At 35.2% G+C, this 23,290-nt stretch overlaps 1 long non-coding RNA gene across 3 annotated transcripts in view; it reads left to right on the top strand.

Annotated features, from left to right (window-relative positions):
- LOC137487534 (uncharacterized) overlaps window positions 1-23,290 on the top strand; it is a 318,479-nt gene that overhangs the window by 236,054 nt on the left and 59,135 nt on the right. For 2 of the 3 annotated variants that reach the window (XR_012389919.1, XR_012389915.1), the window contains exon 4: window positions 1-398. This exon is cut by the window's left edge and continues 1,178 nt beyond it. The exons of the other annotated variant lie outside the window; for it this stretch is intronic. This is a non-coding gene — a long non-coding RNA (uncharacterized lncRNA). Of the gene's footprint in view, window positions 399-23,290 lie in introns of those variants that run through there. 3 annotated transcript variants of the gene reach the window in all.

Raw genomic sequence — 23,290 nt, 5'->3', positions numbered from 1 at the left:
GATTATAAAGTTGTCATAAATGTCTACCCCAATTCAAGTGCAGTGTTAGCATGTTTTGTTTTGTTACATCCTGGCATTTTTTCACTGACTAGCATGAGCTTGTTGGAGCTTGTTTTCATAATACATATACTTTATGTAAAATATAATTAACATAAAATATCATTCACTCAAATGATGCAGCTACATTTTCAGCATTATTATCAGTCTTCAACATGGCACCTAATAAACGGCATTCAAACAATATTTCTATATACATAATATTAATATAGAAAACTGCTGTGCTGCTTGACATTGACATGCAATGGAAATTTATTTATTTTATAAATGGATATCTGAGCAGTTAAACTATGCATGCACTGAATACAAAAGGGTAATGTCTTGGTTGAAAATAACTTTTCAAAATAAAATTTCTCACAAAATATTTAAAATATATGTAAAACACCAGTAAGCTTTGTCAAAATCATTACAGGAAATTTCATCATAGCAGTACATTAGTCTGTAGTGTTATGTAATTTCCTTAAGTTGTGTTCACACTTGGCAGGGTTGGCTGGATGAAAACAAGCTGTTTGTGGCTGTTCTGTCAGTTCGGTTTATTTGCTGTAGGTACGTGTGAACATTGCCGTCTGAACATTGGTGCGTATAAAATAAGTGGAATGTGCTTGGTAAAAAGTTCACTTTTAAATAAACTCTTATAAGGTTTAACTAAACTATAAATGCAACCCAGACCAAAGACAACTAAATTGTCCTAAAACATGACATAAAGTCACAAGTTATAACCATATAATGGACTAAATGCTAAAGCATACCTGATTTTTCTTTCTACCCATTAACCTGTTCATTACTGGAGTTGCAAATCTCAGTCTCAGGTGATCAAAACGTTTTTTCTGCACTGTAAAACCCAACTGTAAACTTTATCAAATGAAATGAGTGTAGTTAACTTAAAATTTGCTGAAAGTTAATTCTACTCATTTGAATAATGTTTTGAACTCAGTAATGAGTTCATTAAGTAAAGGTAATAAGTTAATTAAATACCTCATTACTTTAACTTAAATGGAGTAAATTCACAGTACTCATATAGTTTAGTTTTTTTTTTAACTCTAATGGTTTGTAGCAATTGGTTTCCTCAAACAGTTTGAGTTATCTTAACTTATTGGATTTTATAGTACTCAGTTGGTTTGAGTTCTCTTCATTTATTGGGTTTTACTGTGCTCAAACTGCTTCGTTTACTTAGGATTAGTTTTTGAACTTAAATGGTTTGTAGCAATCAGTTTCAGTTTGAGTTGTCTTAACTTATTGGGTTTTACAGTGTGACTTTTGTGAATTTTGTCTTGATTTTAGTATAAATATCTACATTTCAAAGCAAAAACAAGGTTTTTCCACTTACTTCACTGACTTACAGTTTGACAAGTTTTTTTTTTTTTTTTTTTGGAAAAACTCTTTTAACTTATTTCTTCTGAATGTAAAAACAAAACAATATGTGTACTTGATCTAAGAAATTAAAGATTTGAACTAGAAATAAAACAAAGAAAAGTAACACAATCATTTTTGCATTGTGATTATTCAGTTTCTCTATGCTGATAGAGAAAACAGAAAACAATTGAATAGAGCTTTTCAAACTATCTTGTAAAACTGTATTCATATCACAAGTAGAGTGCAGCACTAGTGAGAATGTCCTGTCTGTATTCTGTTGCAAAATGTTATAAAAGCCTTTTTTGAGGTTTGGTTTTAAAACTAAAAAATAATATTGAGAGCGCTATTAAAAGCAGAAACAAATTTATTATTTTCTTACAATACATGGAAAATAAATAAATAAATCAATTAAATAATAAATCACCCTGGACCTTCTGATGAAAAAGGCAGACTATTCTCTGGTGACATATCCTGGACTATAATAAGGTAGTGTGATTAAACTCACTGATGCAAGCTCACTTCCATCTGACTCTTAAGTTCAGCATTCAAATCTAACATTCCAAACAATAATCAACCCATATAGAGAACCAGGTCCCCACCTTTTATTTATTTTTTATATATACTGTACAGTGCTCAGCATACATAAGTACACCCCTCACAAATCTCTCATTTAAATTAATATTTTTAATAGGATTATCGTAATAATTCCTCACATTTAAATAGCACAATTCTGGACACTCAAAGCACTTAACACATTTTTGGGGATCTTCTCATCCACCATTAGTGTGCAGCATCCACTTGGATGAACACGAGAGCAGCCATATTGCGCCAGACTGTACACCACACTCCAGCTGATTGGTGGAGAGGAGACAGAGTGATGAAGCCAATTATGATACGGAAGTGGTTAAGTCATCACTGTGTTGGCAGTGGTTCGCGACATGATTTCGGCTGGTGAAGCGCATGGTTTTCTTAAGACTCAAGCGAACAGTGTGTTGTTTGATTTTAGTTTAACATGAAACACTTTTAAGAGAAACCCTTCATAGGTTTTACACTGATGTATTCAGTATAATACAATTTGGAATTTAATTTAATTTTTTAGTTGCAAAACTATAATTAAAGAACAAATAATGTCTTTGATAACTGGAAAGAAATATTTAAACCTATCGGTTTACAATATACCGATGGCCTATTTTTTTCTATGCGTTATTGGTGATTGTGGTCAAGAATGTTGGGCCATTATTGCCTTTTTAGCATTAGTATAGGACAGAAACTAGCCAGTAATGTGTGATTTGTAGAGGACTAAATAAATAAAAAAATAAAAAAACATCTGTATTTTTTAGTAAGTGTAATTTTTTTTTCTCTGTTGTCATTATTATTGTATTAAACGTTATTAGGTAAAACTGTTTGAGATATAAAAATAGCAAGTGATGCATCAAAGTTTGATTTAAAAAAAATCTTAAATGGAAAAATCCTTATAATCATTCAAATAATTTATAAAAAATAATAAAAATAATTAGTTTCAAAATATTGGATGATAAACTTTCTACTTCTCTGTTTATTTGTCTAATTTTATGGTCAGGTTTTTTTGACCGCCCTCTGTCGTTTTAAAGAATAACACAATGATTAATGCGTCAAGTATAAAAGCCTCGTCCGTTTTATGATGTGCATGCGCAGTCAGCAGAGGTCCGTGGGACTTGGGTTTAACGTCTCATCTAAAAGATGGCACTCACTGAGCAGTATAAATTGCCCATCTATGTACTGGGGTATTAGGACACACACAGACCGCAGGTTGAGTGCTCCCTACTGGCCTCAATAACACCACTTCCGTTAAATGGATGTGTTAAAATAATATTTATGTGCAAATGCAATCGATTATTCTGTATTAAAGCCAAATCTGCACCTAATCTTACAAAATAATTTACAATAATGGTTCAAAAATTAGTATGTCAAATTTATGTTACTGAAAAATATTAAATACGATTTAAAAAAATAGCAAACATTGAGAGAAACAACAAAAAAGATTTTGTTGAAATTTTGCAGTTTGTACATTGTTTTTCTATTTCTAAATGTTTCTATTTCTCTATGTTCAGTGAATAAACTATATTTTTAATAAATATATCTGTTTAATAAATCTGTCTTGTTCAAATGCACCTAAAATATGATCTATATTCACTGAGAAATTGATAAAAATATACAGTTTTAAAATGGGGTTTTCTCAACAATGCAACACACTGAATGTGTCTGTGCATGTTTGTGTGCGTTTGGAAACCGTCAGGCATTACCCCTGCTCCCAGAATTATTTGATGAAAAATAAACTTTTATAAATTTTTATATATAATTACAATTTTTTTAATCTAAAAAAATATTTGTTTCAATGTTTACTCTCATTTTTTTAACACTTTGCACCTTTGCATTTAAGTAGCATACATATTTATAAATAAATCTGAACCAGTTTGATCCAACACCGCTGCCATTACTTGACCATCCATTTTAGAAAAGTGTGACTATGTAAATTTATGCCAGCTTTTAGAGGAAGCTGTTAGATTATGTGCCATGATAAAAATTTCACAGTTTGAGTACAGTGTGTGAGGACACTAAAAGCTCAGCTCTTATGGAGTGCTCTATATGCACTGGCTTGCATGCTGAGATAATACTACCCTCTGTTGGGCTGTGTGTGAAAATGCTTAAAACCACTTCAGCGCTATGTAAACCAACAATAAATTCACACGTGTGCCTGGCATGACAATGAATTCCATGGCATTGTGCTATGAATGCATGATTAGAATCAGATATTGCATGATCTATACTTGTAAATTACACATTCACTCTGCATTACATGAACATTGCTGTGATTTTCTTACTATTTTATCTACTGTTCAACACCTTGATGCACATGTCTGAAGATTCTGTTTAGAATCTGAACTGGAAATAGCAGCTTACCTGTAAATCCTGGCAGTTTTACACTTTCAGGTCTTTTTCTTTGATCATCGTGCATCTGTTGACCAGTGATGTGTTTAGACTGACCCGCTTCAGTGCTTTCCAGCAATCAGAGGAGCTCAGGTCTGAGAGGCCACAGTGATGTTCTGTCCCAGTGGGGATGGAGAATGTGTGAAAGAGAGGACGGGTCAAGAGAGATCAGCCAACTCTACACAGACTTTATAGTGTTCAAGGCTAGAAAAATGTCTGAAGTGTGAAGTTTTTTTTTTTTACTTTCATTGTCACACTTATTCAGAAAATTCAGTAACTGTAATAGTCGTTTACATTTCAATGTATTTGTTCTTAAAAAGCAAAATGGTTTATTTGGCTTTATAGCATCCCACCAACAATTAGCCTGTCAGTGAAAAACTAATTGACTTATAATAATAGTTCAAAAAAAGGCAGCTTGATGTCAAAATGGCTCAGATTTTCCCCCTAATTCTAAAGACATGCACTATGGGTGAACTGGGTAAGCTAAATTGTTCATAGTGTATGTGTTTGAATGAGAGTGTATGGGTGTTTCCCAGTGATGGATCACAGCTGGAAGGGCATATGCTGCGTAAAACATATGCTGGATACATTAGCGGTTTATTCCGTTGTGGTGATCCCTGATAAATAAAAGGACTATGCCAAATTTAAACAAAATTTATGAATGAATGTCAACATGACGTGAAAAGTGCAAATAGGTTTGTGATTCCAGTTTGACCACCAAAATAAAAACAAAAAAAGTATTATTTGTAAGAAAGGATTTTTTAATCTGAAAGCCTCAATTAAAGATTACAATTTGCACTGGTATTTGTATTTCTGCAATGCATGTAAACTACAGGACTGTGCTGTAATCGTTTTTTCATTTAATTATTTGTTTTGTAACTCCAATGACTCCAATGTAAATTTGATGTTGTTTTGATATCAAGGTAGTGTACATGCACTGTAGTCAATTGATATCAAATTGTTTCATAGGCTCATTCTGAAAACATAGCCCTATATAAATATCTGGAAATCGCAAATTATGTAGCCAGAAGTACATATGGCTGCATTTCATTTTTTAAATAAACGCTATGGGGTGATATGATGCCGTTCTTTTTCGTGCTTACCAGCTGAACTCTTACCTCCATATGGACGGCTTTCCTGCTGTTACCCGCAGTTTGTCCAGCTCACCATGTAGGTAGGTGACAGGGTTCGAATCTGGTGAAGAACGGTTCCAGAAAGCAGGAAAGTTAAAAACAGAAGCCAAAAAAAATAAAATAAAGTCAAAATATAAAGTAAAAAGTAAATAATATAAAGTAAATAAATGGGTGAGAATGTGGTAAAAATCTGAAAATGTGTTAAAAAAATCAGGCAAGGGCTTTTATTATACTGGATTGCTTTTGAAAACTGTCGGTTGGTTTTAGGGTAGGGGGTAGGCAGGTCAATCGCTGCTTTTGAAAACACTATTGGTTGGATTTAGGGAAGGGGGTGGGCAGTTTATTCGCTGCTTTTGAAAATACTATTGGTTGAGTTTAGGGAAGGGGGTGGGCGGGTCAATCGCTGCTTTTAAAAACACTTTTGGTTGGGTTTAGGGAAGGTGGTGGGCGGGTCAATCGTTGCTTATGAAAGCACTATTGGGTGGGTTTTGGGAAGGAGGTGGGCGGGTCAACCGTTGCTTTTGAAAACTCTAAATAGTTATTATATTTACGTAATAGACTATTTTACAGTTTATTTACTGTAATTAGTACAGTAACTGCACATATTGCTAACACATTATTTTGCTGTAACTTTACAGTAAGTTACTGTAAATTCTAGAGGAAATTGTTAACTGTGTACTAACTCTAACCATACAGTCTTTTAAATATTAGTAGCTAATTAGTTTACATGTAGTTGCACAGCCACTTATACTATGAACGTCACTGTAACAATACCATTGCCACTTCTACAACATCACTGTTTTCGAACACGTCCCACTTGTTTCCACTTCTCAAGATCTCTAAGTTCACAGAAACAATGATGGGTTTCCATTTTTAATAGGCCAGGCTGTTGAGGAACCAGGAACACAACCGAAAAGTGGCCGAGTTAATAGGACAGGAGTGAAGTACTGCGCAATGAAGCACTGAACTTGTAAACTCATTCACCACTGCTCCCTTTTCAGACTTTCAGACAGAAAAATAACAATAATCTCCCCCAATCGCACTAATTCTTGTAAGGACAATGCCATTGATTTTAATGAAAGGCACAGTCCCTCCTTCTTTTGGCTTGAGATAGAACAATATTGAACGGGATTGCTGCAAATGCACATTACACTTGATTGTGCATTACAGCATCGATTGCTATGATGGCCAGAGAGCTATCAAAGCAAATGTAGCTGGGCTAGAAGCTGTGATTACTGCCCCCTCTCTCATTCCTCCCTGAAGACAGCATTTTTGGTGTCTGCTTTTAACACATCCATGGGTCAACCTGCAGAAAGAACATCAGTTAGCCTTTAGTTGGATAACTTATGGCCTTCACTGGGCTTGTCCAGTACACCGCCAGAGGCATACAAGACCTCATTCAAAAACCTCCCACCGTGCCTTTTCTTTTATTCTTATTTAGTCTTACCTCTCTTCTTTCATCTTTTCTGTATGTGACCTTGTCAAGTTTTTGGTAGGTAGTTTGTAAATTCTTGGCCACATTTAGTCTAGAAATATGTTGTGGCGTGTGTGTGTGTGTGTGTGTGTGTGTGTGTGTGTGTGTGTGTGTGTGTGTGTGTGTGTGTGTGTGTGTGTGTGTGTGTGTGTGTGTGTGTGTGTGTGTGTGTGTGTGTGTGTGTGTGTGTGTGTGTGTGTGTGTGTGTGTGTGTGTGTGTGCGTGAGTGCGTGAGTGAGTGCGTGCGTGCGTGCGTGCGCGTGTATGAGTGATTGTTGATAGAAAACCATGTCCATCATTTAAAATGTGCCATCTTTTTTGAAAAAAAACTTATTTATTTATTTATTTATTTATTTATTTATTTATTTATTTATTTATTTATTTATTTATTTATTTATTTATTTATTTATTTATTTTTTTATTTTTTTATTTATTGTCTAACAGCTGTCTTTTCTGTTTCCTACTTATCATCTTAAAAGGAAAATTCACCAAACAAAAAATGTGATCAAATGTCATCATGTGATCAATTGATCAAATGTGATCAAAATGTCATCATTCACTCACCCTTCACTTATTCTGATCCAAAGGTGTCAAATCCAGGTCCAGGAGAGCCGCAGATCTGTACAGTTTAGCTCCAACCCTGTTTTAACATTCACATTTTTGGGTGAACTGTTACATTTACTAATGCAACGTTTTTTTTTTTTTTTTTTTTTTTTTATTAATATTTACTGGTTGATTCAGGAACAAATACAAAAATAGATAAATAATTACATGTAAATTGTGCCAATTTTATAAGCTAATTTTCATCTTCAGTCCTTGTACACCATCTGAATATGGTGTCTCCCTCTGAACGCAATAACATGACAGTGTTGATTGCGTGTGTTGTCTGCCTCTCTAAAACTCAAATAGTTTATTATGTAAGGGAAGAACAGCTATAGTGGATTCCTTTGTTGTTGCAACTTCCAGTTTTTTTTTCCTTTTAATTATTAATGTTTCCTTGAATGCATGGTGTAGAAGCTATGCTTTATTTTTTTAAATATTTATGTGGTATAAAAAGTTTATATTTATATAAACTACTGCCATTGTGAATTATGTATTATTATTATTATTATTATTATTATTATTATTATTATTATTATTATTATTATTTTGCTGGAGTAAGACATTTTTTCTTTATTTGAATGCCCTTGCGTATTATATTTTTTATTTTATTTTTTTAATTAACAGGTCATTGTACTCTTAAGATTAAAGCTGAACTGTTGTCAATAAACAACACCCAGTGCTATTTTAGTATAATGAAGTAACTGTTTTACATTCATTCATTCATTTTCTTGTCAGCTTAGTCCCTTTATTAATCCAGTGTCGCCACAGCGGAATAAACCGTCAACTTATCCAGAACGTTTTTACGTAGCGGATGCCCTTCCAGCCGCAACCCATCTATGGGAAACATCCATACACACTTATTTACCCTCATACACTACGGACAATTCACTGGGAAACTCATACACACTCATTCACACAAATACACTACAGACAATTTAGCCTCCCCAATTCACCTGTACCACATGTCTTTGGACTGTGGGGGAAACCGGAGCACCCGGAGGAAACCCACTTGAACACAGGGAGAACATGCAAGGTTCGAACCAGAAACCTTCTTGCTGTGAGGAAACAGCACTACCTACTGCGCCACTGCTTCGCCCTACTATTTTACATACTATTAATAATTTAATTAGTTTGACCTTTTATGACAAGGATAGTTTTGCAAAATGAGTGGTACCTTTTAAAAATGATAATTGTATGTAAAGTAGAGTATTCATTGAAAAAAGGAACTTGCATTTGATATATTGGTTGCAACATTTAACATGTTTGAAGCAATTAAACAATTCTTTGTGAAAATAAACAGTACGCTTGTTTAAATGTTACTAACTGAATAGAGTTATGTGTTTTGGCCCTCACTATGCTGTGCAATAACCGGTTCGATTTCTCAGCAGTGCACATAGCAAACCCTGATGATTCATCTACAAAATTGTCACAGAAGGCTCATTTTGTAAACACATTACAGTTAGACAAATGGTGTGGTTTAAGACAACAGGGGATATAAAGACTGCGGAGGAAACCACAAGGACATGCTCCTATGAAACTAAGGGGAAGATGCTAGTCCTTTAGCAGAACACAGTTCATGGTATGAAAAATTACAGGAGGCACTCAATGTGCTACTGTAATATAATTTCATTAATCATCTGAACCTAAAAGAAATGCTTGCTGGTTTCCAACAAGCACGTGAGAATTGAATTAGAAAGCAAGATAAAGCTCATTCATTTAGAAAACAACATATTAACTCTCCATTTATGTATTTTAGCTATGAAATTCAGTGTTCCATATAGTGGATTGAACATCAGAAGGCACTGTAGTAACATTTACATTTGCAAGGACAAAGATTTAGCAGTAAAATAAGAAACAATCTTCAATATCTAGAGCAGAGATGCCCAAAGAAGGCCCATTGTGAACTTTGATTTGACCCACCATCCCATCTGTGAGGAGAGTGAGAGTGATGGAGAGGGTTGGGGCAAAAGCCTTTATCACGGAGATTGTCATTTCCAATCTGACTTAACCTTTTTTGTTTGTTTTATTGCTTTTTATTTATTTTATTTAGGGAAAACTGAAATTAAATGTTTCAATCAAATGTTAAAATCAGATTTTTTTAGATGTAAATACTGTCATTCGACAATGGAGAACTATGCAGAAGACATCAGTGAGCAAATCGAGGCAAAAACTTGTGTAAGTTGTTGGCGCCAAAAGCTTAGGGGTTAAGTGCGTCGACATTTGGCACCACAGTGCTCACGGCAACCCGAGTTTGATTCCCAGCTTGGGGCCCTATGGCGATCCTTCCTCTCTTTGCTCCCAATGTTTACCCAATAAAATAATTATTTTATTTTATTTTTTTTTTTTAATGAAAAAAACTAGATTAATTCTGTTATAAATTAGATTGTTTTGTTTTTAATGGTATAAGTTCATTATAAAATGTAGTTGCTGGGCTGCTGGTTCGAGCCTCGGCTGGGTCTTTTGGCATTTCTGTGTAGAGTTTGCATGTTTACATGTTCTCCCTGCGTTCACGTTCACTCCAGTTTCCCCCACAGTCGAAAGACGTGTTACAGGTGAATTGGGCAAGCTAAATTGTCCATAGTGCATGTGTGTGAATGAGAGTGTATGAGTTTCCCAGTGATGAGTTGCAGCTGGAAGTGCATCCGCTGTGTAAAACATGCTGTATAAGTTGGCGGTTCATTCCGCTGTGGCTGTAGGTAGTGCTGTCGCCTCAAAGCAAAAAGGTTGCTGGTTCAAGCCTCGGCTGGGTCAGTTGGCATTTCTGTGTGGAGTTTGCTTGTTCTCCCCATGCTCGCATGGGTTTCCTTCGGGAGCTCCGGTTTCCCCCACAGTCCAAAGACATGAGGTACAGGTGAATTGGGGAGGCTAAATTGTCTGTAGTGTATTTGTGTGAATGAGTGTGTATGAGTTTCCCAGTGATGGGTTGCAGCTGGAAGGGCATCCGCTGCGTAAAACATGTGCTGGATGAGTTGGTGGTTCATTCCGCTGTGGCGACCCCAGATTAATAAAGGGACTAAGCTGAAAAGAAAATAAATGACTGAATGGAATTGCAAAATTGCCCTTGACAACTATGTTTACCTTCGACCCATTTTTCTTATGAAGGGCCAAAACCAAACTTGATTGAGAGCTGTGACACAAAGGTAAAAATATACCAAATTGTATAACATCAATGTTTCCATGAGCCATACCCTAATATTTCAAAATAACTACAAAACATTGCTTAAATTATCAAAGAAATTTTTCCTAACTACCTTCCTATCATTCTTGACAAGTGGGATGGTGGGCTAAATCAAACGTTATGGGCCAACTTTGGCCTGCAGACCCTAGTTTGGACACCTTTGTTCTTGAGTCTTGCATCTGTTTAGAGACATTGAATTAAAAATATATATGTATATGTATTTATTTTTTTGCTAATGTATGACATTTCAACTGAGTGGCCCTGATAAATTAATTAATTTAGAAAAAATCTCACACAGATCAGCTCTGACTGTAGTTTAAAAGTTGTAAATTGGCTAGACATATTTATTAAGTGTTCTACCATTTATGGAAGCAACTGAAGACACAGACAGAGAGGCAAAGAGAGAGAGAGAGTGAGACAGAGACATACTTGGAACTGAATACAAGCCATCAGCACTGTCTGAGCGCCATGGTAACCATGAGCAAAGTGTGGTGTCTGTATACATGAAGTGAACAACCAGGCTAAACAAAGGACTCAAACACTTCAGAAGTGTCATGGCTTTAGTGTCCTCACTTTACCTGTCAGATTGAACAAGAATAAAAGACTATGCACTTATACATGAGAAATATATTGAATGTAACCCTTTGTGCAGATAATCGCTGCATAACTTATCTAACTGAGGTCAGCTAGTAAGAGTGAGTAAACCTAACAGCTAGTAAGAGCGAGTAAAGTCACACCAAACTGACATCAGAAAACTTGACGCAATGAAAAATGACTGTGTTGTCTCCTCACATTGGGTGTGTCTGGTCTCATTTGGACCAAAAAGCTGTATGTGAACACACCAAATGGACAACAGCCACCTGAAATGAGAACATATGTTTTGTGCATGTCTGAGTAGATGTATCTTTCCATAAGATACAAACTGCAAACAAAGCAGCATTTATATACCACAACAGAGGGATTCACTTGTGCAAATATTTCTGATTATCTGATAATCCATATTGTTTGCATATATTTAGGAAAGGCAACAAATGACAGCTGGCTTCTTTGTGTTCCCTCTTGACTTGTATTGTTTGCTGAGTTTTGTCCCTTTAATTTTTGTTCTCGCACTATGATATGTGGTTGACTAAATGGTCATGACTCTGTATAGCTGAGTGGTTTTTGGTTTTTGGTCCCCCTTAAAAATTTTGTTCCATGCAGATCTGTACTAAACTGGATTTATATTTTTGCCTGGTGCCGCATCACCGACCTCTGCTGACTGCGCGTGCAACTCACGAAACGGATTAGGCTTTTATACTTTGATATTCTTGAAAACGGCAGGGGGTGGTCAAGAGAAACCCACCGTAAAGTCAGACAGATGAACAGAGAAGTAGAACGTTTCCAAAACTATGTCATATCATTAATATCATTCAATATTTTGAAACTACTTATTTTTATAAATTATTTTAATGATTCTAAGGATTTTTATAACCGTTCAAGAGTTTTTTAATCAAACCTGATGCATCACTAGCTTTTGTTCAATTCTCTGACCATTTTACTTATTAAATTTTATTAAAGAATTAATAACAAGAGAACATGGGCTGCTCTACAAATATATATATATATATATATATATATATATATATATATATATATATATATATATATATATATATATATATTTTATTATGGCAAGAATAAACAAAACAATACTGATTTTTTTTTAGATTTAGCCTACTCCACAATTCACAAATTATTGTCTGGCTAGTTTCTTTCCTCTACTTATGGTAAAAAAGGCAATAATCGTCCAATATTCCTCACCATTGTCACCAATAAAGCCTAGAAAAACAGGTATATGTTGTATACCGATAGGTTTAAATATTCATTTGCAGTTATCAAAGAAATTATTTGTTCCTTAATTATAGTTTTGTAACTATTAAATTGTTTTAAATTCAAAATTGCAATAAATACATCATTGTAAAACCTATGAATGGTGGAAAACACATTTCCGTATTTTTTTACCTGGGTCTCCACTTTTGCCATGGCCTCTTTTGGCTTTAACAAACTTATCCTTCAGGTTTTTCCAAACATTTTGATAAAAACGTTCCTCCTCTCCCACAGCTGTTGCAGTTTCTAGCCAAGAGTTATTGGTCATCTAGTTATCCCTATGATCACGGATCATGAAGATGTCTGTACCGTCGTACTGTTTCAGACAAAATCACTTCAAAGTGATTTATACTCAACTCAAATCAAACACAACGGCGCGCAAACTTTTGCTTGAGTCTCAAAAAAAAGCAAGCGCTCCACCACGATGGTGTCACATTCACAGCTCGCACTCAAGCAAACTAACGAACACGCTGAGTATAAACCAGGCTTTACTCCCCTGGCCTCACAAGGTACACTAGTAACTGATGCTAGAACTTGTGGTCTTCAGCACCCTTGTTCACACACCAACCATCCAAAATGTCCGTTCAGATGCTGCTTACATTGAGGTAAGAAAAATTAGCATGGTTACATTAGGGCTGTTACCCACGTAGGAGTAACTTTCATGGGATGAGTATATCTGAGGCCAGCTAGTAACAGCTCAACATTACTTCCCTGATGTAAAATGGTTCATTAGTGATAGACATAGGAGACTATAGGCCCCCATGTTAAGACTTTGGTTGGAATCCTTCTTAAAGCAGGGCAGATTACATTGGGTTATGTTGATGTCATAGCCCCAACAAGAGTGAAGTTCAATGAAGTGACGGTAATGTAGGTCAGCTACTATAGTAAGAGCTGTACAGGTATCCCCTCACTCCCCTCGTGTGAGAAGTTGCACTAGGCACTGCAGCCCTTTGTGCTCATGTCTGCAGAGACATTGTGTTGAATTTCACTCTGAACAAGGAAGTAAAATGTTAACATTGGTGCCATGGCCTGTACAGGAATGAAGTTCAGTGAGGTGAGTGTTATGGAGGCTTGATGGTAAGAACTCTGCAAGTAACTTGTAACTCCCTTGGCTTCAAGAATTGTACTTATCATTGGCTGCAGTTTTTAGTGTCTTTGTTTGAGATGACACCAGTTCAATCTTGCTTGGAAGGGGGGAGCAGCACTGGAAGGGTTACATTGGTACTGTGGCCCAGTGTGAGTTAAGTTCACCAGGGTGAGTTTAATGGAGGACGGCTAGTAAGAGATGTGTGAGTAAACTTTACTCTGGCCTCAAGAAGTGCAATAGCAACTTACTGCAGTCTTCAGAGTTTTTGGAAGAATGCTCACATGCTCTCATGCCAGTAAGGCTGATTTAAATATCATTCCTTAACAATGATGTAACTTTTTGCCTAAATTCCATAGTACAATGCATTGTTAGAAAATCTACGTAGCTTGTTTCTACTGTCTCTAACAAAATTTAAACTGTGTTGTACTTCTGTCATTTCAAGTGTACACACTTAGATATTACTTGATACTAATCGCAGGTTTGGCATGCTGTCCCAGGAGAGAACCCTGAGCTCAGAGATAAATTAGCCCAGGGCTCCCGCCTGGTCAATTAGCATGTAAGGAGGGTCTGAGATCAGGTAGTTCTTGAGAGCTCCCCCTGGTAAAGGAGGAAAAAGGGAAAGGGGGATTCTGGTGAGAGACCAGCCACAACCAATCATATCACATGCTCCTCTTCATTTTGGTTTATAAAACTTCACTTAAACCATGGTAAATCTGTTTTAGTCACCCCTTTATTTGTTAGAAGGCTTAATATTTTTTAAAAAAGTTGGTAATCGGTTGACATTTTGTAGTATATTTTCTCTACTTAGAGTTTACAAACATTCTAATCAAAATGCTATTTATTGTTTAACAGAAAAGAGAAATGATACACATGAAAATTATATGTAGATTTTTTAATGATTTACATGGTATCAAAATATGTATTTTTATTTTTAAATGTATTGTTATTATTATTAATATTATTATTTTATTTATTTATTTTTTGAAAAGATGACTTGATATCATTTAAATGTGAAAATTATTTGCACTGAACAACTTCTTTAAGATTATCTTATAAATAATGTTGTCAAATTGTATTAAAAATGAAATAATAAACATAATAACTGATACATCATTTTTTTTTCTCTGATATGTAGACATTAAATAAGGAACAATGTAAGTTTGGAGTAACGAGTAAAGTATATTATAGTATAAATAATATTTGAATTTTCTTTTTTTTTTTGAAAATGTAACCAAGTTACTTTTGAGTTTAATTACTAATGAGTCATGCAGTCAATGAAAGATTATGTTCATTGTTTGGAACGCATTGAATAAAAGGAAAAGGGGATTGTCTCAATGAACAGTGATTTTACGTAAGGCAAATTGTACAAAAGTAACAAACACAAGTTACTATAATCTGTATATATGGCATGGATAGGTCTGCGGTCAGATAAAATTATTCTAATATATATATATATATATATATATATATATATATATATATATATATATATATATATATATATATATATATATATATATATATATACTTGAAGTCAGAATTATTAGCCCCCTTTGATTTTTCTTTTTCTTTTTTAAATATTTTTTTCAAATTATGTTTAACAGAGAAAGGACATTTTCACAGTATGTCTGATAATATTTTTTTCATCTAGAAATAGACTTATTTGTTTTATTTTGACTAGAATAAAAGCAGTTTTAAATTGTTTAAACACCATTTTAAGGACAAAATTATTATTAGTTTTTTTTCCAATAGTCTACAGAACAAACCATCGTTATACAATACCTTGCCTAATTACGCTAATCTGCCTGATTAACCTAATTAACCTAGTTAAAAGATAAAATAAATACGATAAAATAAATCAGTTATTATAAATGATTTATTAAAACTATTATGTTAAGAAAAATGTTGATAAAACTTCTCTCCGTTAAACAGAAAATGTAACTCAAAAAGCAGATGTAACTCAAAAGTAACGCATTGCTTATCATAAAAAGTAAATAAGTGACACAACTAGTTACATTTTTGAGTATATTGTAATGCATTACTTTTAAAAGTAACTTTCCTTAAAACTACATAATTATATATCTAATTAATCTTAAATATCTGTTTTCTTTTAGAGTATTCATTCATAAATTTTTTTGGCTTAGTCCCTTTATTAATCTGGGGTCACCACCGCCAACTTATCCAGCAAATGTTTTTCGTAGCGAATGCCCTTCCAGCTGCAACCCATCTCTGGGAAACATCCATACACACTCATTCACACTCATACACTACGGACAATTTAGCCTACCCAATTCACCTGTACTGCATGTCTTTGAACTGGAGCACTCGGAGGAAACCCACGCAAACACAGGGAAAACATGCAAACGTCACATAGAAACGCAAACTGACCCAGCCGAGGCTCGAACCAGCGACCTTCTTGCTTTGAGGCGGCAGCACTACCTACTGCACCATTGCTTCACCTTCTTTTAGTGTATATTTAACAATATTATAATTTAATACATTTAATAATTTAATATAATTAATTCTTTAAATGGTAAAGCTGAATTTTCAGCTGCCACTGCTCCAGTCTTCAGTGTCACATTATCCTACAGATATCATTCTAATGAGACAGCATATGTCCAGAATTACTTTACCATTTTAAGAGAAGGCAAAGCATGTCTCTAACATTAAAGAATGATGTGTTAAAGCATGCTACTTCTGTGCTTTATGATGAAACCCAGCTGCACCGTTTGGTCATTTTTATTGTCTCAGGTCAAAGTATAATAGTTTGCAGTTTTCTGCTACTTTAATTATGACCTTGGTGTTAATGCTACCATATTATTCATCTGAAATCTGTTCTGCCTATTTTTGCACGAACAGTTTTTTGAATATTCATTTTATGCAAACTACACTTGGAACAATGGAGTGATACTTAAAGCAGGGGCCTAAATCCAGAATTGATTACTGCAGGAGAGGAAGGCCATAAATTCTCGGTTATATTAAAGAACAATTTTGTCTCCATTGTGGAACCTATAAAAATCCTAATGTCCAATCCCACCCAAGGTCTGGTAAATTATAAAGGTACTTAAGGTTGACATGTTTATGTATATCCCCATACCTCCCCTGCACTGAGTCAATTAGCTCTTATTCCTGGTCAACAGCTCGCAAAAGCAAAGACCACAGCAATTCCAGTAATGGCCAGTGGATGGGCGGCCCCAGAATGATTTACATTTCATGCGGTCAGATGGCATTTTTACTCTAACTTCTGCTTTTTATATCTTTTCATATAAATATGAGTAATGAGTTTTTGATTTTTAAGGCTATTGAGTAAGCACTGTCATTTGATTAGATTTTCATTTTGCTTTTAGTTAAAAACATTATGAGTCACACATGTCACTTCGTGCTTCCATTAGCACACTGAGGTAATGGATGCCAACTAGGTCTTCGGCTGTATTATGAGGGCCAAACTGTGTCCATTGAATGTTATCAGCACCTTTTAAATCTCTCAAAGAGGCAACTATATGTTTCAGTAAATGCTTTATGGGGGTGAAAGTGAAGCCGACTCATTTTGTAGGTCTGGAAATGCCACATTATGTCATTATTCATTATTTTTCATTATTTTAATAAAATGCAGTCCAAGTCAAATAAGAGCAAATGTTTTGAACCTAACATGTTGTTGTATTCAAATGATACTGTGTTTCTTCTTGTAGATAATGTGATACTTTTTAAAGTGATTTTTCAAATAAATGTTATAATGTTATAAATGTTGTGTTACTTGTAGGCATTGGAATACTTTAAAAGTTTTTTTTTTTCTTTTCTGTGGGTGGGACTAAGAGTATGAAAAGATATTCTGTATTAAAAATGGATACGATTTCCTCTCTACATTTTTGATATTATTTGTGTAACATTTCAAAATGATTATCATTCAAACAGTAAAATTGACTAAAAACACAATTTTCCAAGCCAAGCCACTAGTTGGTGATTTTATTTTTAAAGAAACACTATTTCCCTGTACACTTATATTTCTGTAATCCAGAAGTGCTGTTTTGGTTGTTAAGTACTCGCGCATACCTATAAGTTGAACATGTACAGTAAACGGTATCTATATGACATCAACATTCTGTTGTGTTAAGATTTGCTGAACTTCAAACTGAACACCAGAATGTGCTGGGGAAAAAGATGATTTAAGTGGCCTTGAATGTGGCATTGTTGTTAGTGCCAGATAGGCTGGTATTTCAGTATTTCTGGAGTATCTCAGAGTCTGCTAATTTACTTTACTGTAAAATCTGAACAATTGTGGGTTTACTGAAGAACAATTGTGGGAAAACCATTGCTTCAAAACATTTAGATAAACAAATCCATTTTCTTAAAAAAGTTTATTTTACTGTTTACATTTTGGGCATCACACCTGTATCTCTTATTAATATTTAGTTCCTACAGCTCTTTACTCCAAAATACCACAATGTTGATTGTAACTGAATAAAAATTTTATGTAATATCAACCGATTTTGCTGTTTATTTTGATGTACAACACATTAACTCTTATATTTAGGACTTACTGTTACTAATATTGTTTATAATAATGTTATAATACTGCATTTTGTTGCCTTGTTCTTGTACATGTGTAATGACAATAAAGTTGAACCTAATCTAAAATCTAATCTAATCTAATATTGTTAAGGCAACTAAGATTGGACATGGTGCATCACAGACACCAACGTCCAATTAAAAAAAAAATAAATCACTTTCTGGCTATCGGATATTTGGTATGGATATATATATATATATATATATATATATATATATATATATATATATATATATATATATATACAGTTGTAGTCAGAATTATTAGCCCCCCTGTTTATTGATTGATCGCAAAGCAGCTTGTAATATATATATTAGTACATTAGTACATAATAGACTCTTATTCAGAGTATTGTCTTAATCATTTTAAAATTGGATTATTGGTGTAGATGTAAAAAAAAAAAAAAAAAAAAAAACTTACAGAGACATTTATAATGTATGCACCTTCTTGACAGACTGCATATTGTTGACATCATGAGATGATTGATCGCAGTGTGTAGTCTAGCATATTTGGTACCCACACTAGGTTAAGATTTTATCCAGAAAAAAAATCATATAACCAATTGTACAAATTGTTTAATTTGAATGGAATTTTAGACAATAGAAGACTGAATCAATAAAAGATCATTTATCTGCAACTTAATGCAAGTTTTTGACATTTTACTGCCTCTGAAAGATGCGCCAAATTGTAGAAAGATTTTTTTTTTTTTTTCATTAAACCTAGGTTGTTTCTTCCCGTTTTAAAACTTCCTAAAGAGAGACTATACAGAAGTAGGAGTAAAAGGCAAAACAACAATGAAGTGCTTGTCGCTGAATTTCCTTTAAATGGCTGTTGAAGCTCAGACTCTCCCCCTTTCTCCATTAGGGCAAGTCTGAATAGGTCCTATTAATTACTCCTGACACCTCCTTGTTGTGAATTGCGTGCTTGACACATAAATAGGAAAACAAGCATTGTAGGGACCATGCACGGGAATATGAGCAAAAAAAGGGGGAGAGATATCTGCAAATTAATCACTCTCTAAATTGTATGCAGTGAAAAGAGAAAAAAGATGGGCTTCTATTCATGTCTCCCATAATTTACGGCACTTCTGAACAAACACATTACCTAAATACATAACACTGAAGAGGCAGAAAGGGACAGTTCATCAAACTGTGTTCACGGGCAGGAAATGTATTTAAAAAAATCACATTCTCTACTTTCTCCAGTTTACCTGTGAAAAGCTACATTATGGACACATTTCCTCCCATGATGCTCAGGCCTTTCACGAGGAATAATGGGCACTCAGTGTGTGACGTGCACCATAAATCAAACAGGCTCACGTTGTGTTTACCCTTTAGAGATGGGTTGAGGCTTGCAGAAACAGTATCTGCACCGTCCAGCTGTTTCCCTTGTTCCGCTCCTGCCGCTAATCACAGCATTCAAACCTCTCTCAGCCATTGTCTCTTTCCGAGTTTTGCCAAACTTCACCCCCACAGTGTCACTCCTACTTTTAGGTGGCTTCCCTCACCCTCGTCCTCAACGCTGCTCACTATTTGAAGATAGTGTAAGCCAGACATTCGCTGTGCTGTAAAGTTGCTAACAAGTTACGTGTGGGTGAAGTTAAGTACCAGAATGTTGCTTCGGAAAAACTTTGGAACAAAAAGACGATTGGTTCAAACTTTCACAAGAACAGATTTTCTTGGCATCTGGGAAATAAAGTTGTGTGCTTTAAGACTGCAATTGAAAATAAAAAAAAATTGAGAACTAAAAATAGTACAAAATACTATTTCCAATAAACATGTACACTATTCAACCATATGAACTCATTAATTATTATTTTTTTTTTTTTGGCTTAATCCTTTTATTAATTCAGGGTCGCCACATCGGCATGAACCGCCAACTTATCCAGCATATGTTTTACGCAGCAGATGCCTTTCCAGCAGCAACCCAACACAGGGAAACACCCATATTCACACACATATACAATGGCCAATTTAGCTTATTCAGTTCACCTATAGTGCATGTCTATGGACTGTGGGGGAAACCGGAGCACCCGAACTTCCTGAGGGAAACCCATGCGAACACGGATAGTACATGCAAACTCAACACAGAAATGCCAACTGACCCAGCCGAGGCTCAAACCAGCGATCTTCTTTCTGTGAGGCAATTGTGCTACTCGCTGCGCCACCATGCTTCCCACCATGTAAACTGTTCTGGTAAAATAAATAGCATTGTATGAATTATTTTTTCTAACCGTGTGATAATACAAAAATTAAGAAGCACAGTTTGAGTATTCTGCAGTCGTCAAGGTCAATATCATAACCTGATAAACCTGGTAAACTACTTAAACATTATAGAAAATACTGTTTTATTGTTATTTTATTTAAATAAATGCAGTCTTGGTGAGCACAAGACAACACACACACACACACACACACACACACATATATACACATGCATGCACACTCAAACAAAACAACATTAAAAAGCTAGTTTAAAATATAGTGTTGTTATTGTTATTTTGTAATTTATTCTTCCTGCCATTTCAACTCAATGGCTGTTTTTATCTAGCATTAATGTGTTTTTACTCAAGTGTCATCCTAGTCATTCCTTTCTAGACATGTTCAAGCTGTCTGTATAGGGATCTGTATCAAGGACTTATCTTGTCAAAGAGATCTTCAGTAAACAATTGTAAAAAAAAAAAAAAAAATGAATAAATTAGATGCCTATTACACCTACACTCATCAACCTCTTTACAAGGTACACTACTCCAACTGCTTGTTAACACAAATTTCCAATCAGCCAATCACATGGCAGCATCTCAATGCAAATAGGCATGTACACATGGTCTAGATGATCAGCTGTAGTTCAAACTGACAATCAGAATGGGGAAGGAAGGTGAAGTAAGTGACTTTAAATGTACAGCTCAAACCAGTCTGGCCATTCTACTCCATCCTCTGGCATCAACAAGGCATTTGCGCCCACAGAACTGCCGCTCACTGGGTATTTCCTCTTTTTCTGACCATTCTCTGTAAACCCTATAGAAATAGTTGCTTGTAAAATTTCCAGTAGATTGGATGTTTCTAAAATACCAGACCAGCCTGTCTGGCACCAAAAACAATGCCACATGAGTACAGTAATCTCAATGTCCTGTTTAAGAAACCAGTCTCAGATGATTCACGCTTTATGACATGATTCATTATCCTGCTGGCAGTAGCCATCAGAAGATGGGTACACTGTCATAAAGGGATGGACATGGTCAGCAACAATACTCAGGTAGGCTATGGCGATGACACAATGCTCAATTGACACTAATTAGCCCAAAGTGTGCCAAGAAATTATCCCCCACATTTACTGAACGCACAACACGTTGAATCTTGAGGGGGATGGACTATAGCAGCAGAAGACCACACCGGGTGCCTCAGCTAAGTAAAGGAAACTGAGGTTACAATTCAGCTCAACAAAATGTGGCATCAACAACATGAAAGCATGGATCAATACTGTCTTGTATCAACGATTCAGGCTGCTGGTGGTAGTGTAATTGGTGTGGGGGATATTTTCTTGGCACACTTTGGGCCCATTATTATCAATTAAGCATCATGTCAACATCACAGCCTACCTGAGTATTGTTGCTGATTATGCCCATCCTTTTATGACCCCACTGTACCCATCTTCTGATGACTACTTCCAGCAATATAATGCTCTATGTCATAAAGCGCAAATCATCTCACATTGGTTTCTCGAACGTGGCATTGAGTTCACACTACTCAAATGGCCTCCACAGTCACCATAGCTCAATCCATTAGAGCACCTTTGGGGTGTGTTGGAATGGGAGATTAACATCATGGATGTGCAGCCAGCAAATCTGCTGCAACTGCGTGATGCTGCGATATGGACCAAATCTCTGAGGAATATTTCCAGTACCTTGTTGAATTTGTCACAAAGGATTAAAGCAGTTCTGAAGGCAAAGGGGAGTTTACCCTGTACTAGTAAGGGCTAACTAATAAAGTGGCCGGTGAGTGTATCTCAATGCTGTCCACTTGTGGTGATATTGGTGAAAACACACTTTAAGAAGCTTTATGTGGGATGTGAATTAAATGAAAGTTATAGTTCAATAATAGCTCAATTCTGCACAATTTTGCAAAAAAAAAAAAAAAAAAGAGAGAGAGAGAGAAGAGATACGATTAAATACTATTATGAAATATGATTGTATAGCTACTTAACTGCAAATTCCTGTCGTGACAATTGTAAGAAGGGTGGAATTTTGAATCTTTGTTTCCCACAAGTGTGTATTTGTAATTATAGAGGCAGCTACTGTATATGCCCTTTCAGGCATCTGCTTCCTCATTCAGACACTATCTAAAGGTTTTCAGGTGCAAAAAGCTCCTCCTAGACTGCTTCAGCTCTGAAAGCCTAGGCTAATTGGTTGATTCACGAGGGAGCCCTTGACTGAACACTCCCAGTGAGGAGCCCATTTGCAAGCATGAGATTTGTCCTCTAGGCTGCCACTCAGTGGCAATGGGGAAAAGAGGAGCGGGGGCAGATTGGGGAATGCAGGTGAGTGGATTTATGTAGGCAGAATTAGCCTTGAATTGCAATGTTCGGGGATTTTAAATATGTTGGTGTTCATGACAGTAGTGTAGTGTTAAATAGTTCCCCAAAAACGAAAAACCCAATTTTATGGCATTACATATCTATATGAAGTTTTGGTTACACTTATTTTGATTCACTTCATAGATACTGTTGTCTACTGTCTAGAGGAAATATTTAAAGGGATTTTCTGGGTAAAATAATATTTTAATAGTTCTTATAACTATTGGTGGAAATGCAAAATTTTTGGCACCCCAGAGACTGTGAGTTACTTTAGCAATAGAAACACCTTTTGGCTGAATTATGTTAGCTCCTCTTCAGAATAGGAACTAACTCTGCACAATAGAAACTAACAGTGACATGTACTTTGATTTTGCAAAAAACACCATTTTTGTGACTTAGAAGACATACACATACTGAAAGTTAATATCAGTGG

Source organism: Danio rerio, chromosome 14, assembly GCF_049306965.1.
Source record: "Danio rerio strain Tuebingen ecotype United States chromosome 14, GRCz12tu, whole genome shotgun sequence".
NCBI lineage: Eukaryota > Metazoa > Chordata > Actinopteri > Cypriniformes > Danionidae > Danio > Danio rerio.
This window is presented reverse-complemented; position numbering and strand designations above follow the sequence as displayed.